The sequence below is a fragment of the Penaeus monodon genome, chromosome 19, assembly GCF_015228065.2.
Source record: "Penaeus monodon isolate SGIC_2016 chromosome 19, NSTDA_Pmon_1, whole genome shotgun sequence".
Lineage (NCBI taxonomy): Eukaryota > Metazoa > Arthropoda > Malacostraca > Decapoda > Penaeidae > Penaeus > Penaeus monodon.
The window spans coordinates 5,728,381-5,730,046 of record NC_051404.1 but is presented as its reverse complement, the minus strand read 5'-3'; positions in this window follow the sequence as shown (position 1 = coordinate 5,730,046).

Sequence of the window (1,666 nt, the reverse complement as noted above, 5' to 3'; positions counted from 1 at the left end):
CTAACTTTCTCTCTCTTTTTACATGTAATATCTGACCTCGACTTGATTTCAGATGCTAATACATACTCAGATAGTAATTCAGAATATCAGAATTATAAAGAAGCTTTTAAAAATATTATATCTGCATCGTAATGTTGGAAATGCAAAGCAAATAAAAAATAATAACCAAAGCTTGAACATCACACAATGAATTCTCTATAACTGAAAATTCCTAAGACACAGCCTGACCATCGGCTATACCTTTATTCCCCACCAAAGGCAAACTGAGCACGTCTAAGAGGCTTAGCAGAGGTGGTGGTTAGTGAAATAGAAGCGAAGAGCGAACGGGTATCAGGAGTCTCCCCTGAGGCTACGAGGGGCAATAATCTCTGAAGCGACACGAGTTCTCCTGCAGAGAGAGTTGTGCTAATATCCTGATATATGGACTTAGTTGATCGACTACATTCGTTAACCTTTAAGATGCACTCGGGTTAGTTTGCTCAACTGACAGGTAAGTGTGCACGATGGAGGTGATGCAGACAGGTAGAAACGACAATCACGAAACACAATTACAGTAACGTATGATGAAATAAAAAACGAAAACCAGCCATAGCAAAGCTAAACCACAGATCTACTACTTTTCGAATAAACTAGTTTTCCCTTCGGCCGAGAATACTTATTTTCCAAAAGTGGATATGATACACACTATCCTACGCGGATGTGTAACCAAGAAATTCACGCGCATTGTCAAACTGTGCCAGGTGACGGCCGCCAGCATAACACGCTGGGTGTGGTCACGATGTGATCGCTCACGGCAAGTATAGTTATCTCCGTATCCGTAATTATAACAATCAAGGAATCTTATCTTTTTCTTTCTTGTTCTTTTAATGACTGTATCCTGTACATGTATGGTTTCGCTAATGTCAATATGATGGTAGTATGATGGTAGCGGTTGTCGCCACGTGTCCGGTAAGGGTGACTGGCTACCTTGACTGTAACCGTTACAGGTGACCGTGGAGGACGTGGTTGGTAAGGCCTTGAAGGGAGACAGAGAGAGGGAGACGAGGGGGAAAATGGCGTGTGATTTCCGTAGATAGAGGCATCAACGTTGATCGCATCAGCTGAATTCTTGTGTGAGATTGAATGTCAGCTTGGTTAAAATGAGTTTACGAAAGTGACGCGATCTTTTGATGCAGTTTGCGTATACTCATTTGCATGCAACCGTCTACAATTGGACAGAATTAAAGGAAAAGTTTGCAAGCATTTGAATACTTTTCACGGCGATCAGGCTTAGCTAGAAAAGGACATGCTTCGTCACACAACTTCTGTTCAGCATATGCAAGTGCAGACGCTCCCCTTTCTACTAAAGGAGGAAAAAACTGTTTCCTATTATTTTTTTTCTGTAAATTTTCCATGGATGTTTTGTGGGTTTACTTTGCACGGCCACGCAGTCCACTGTGTGAAAACCTGATAGTCATTTCCTTCTAAAAGCCGAACAATATCTATTGAACCAAAGAAGGTGCAGCTGAAGACTGAAATAATGCTGTATTTTATGGATTTACTGGGGAGGGTAAATGGCAGATAATTGTATCATATATAAACATGGGAAAAAATGCTGATCACCAATTAAAATTCAATGCCTTTTGATTAATAGAACATCACAGATTAAATGAACATCACAGATTAA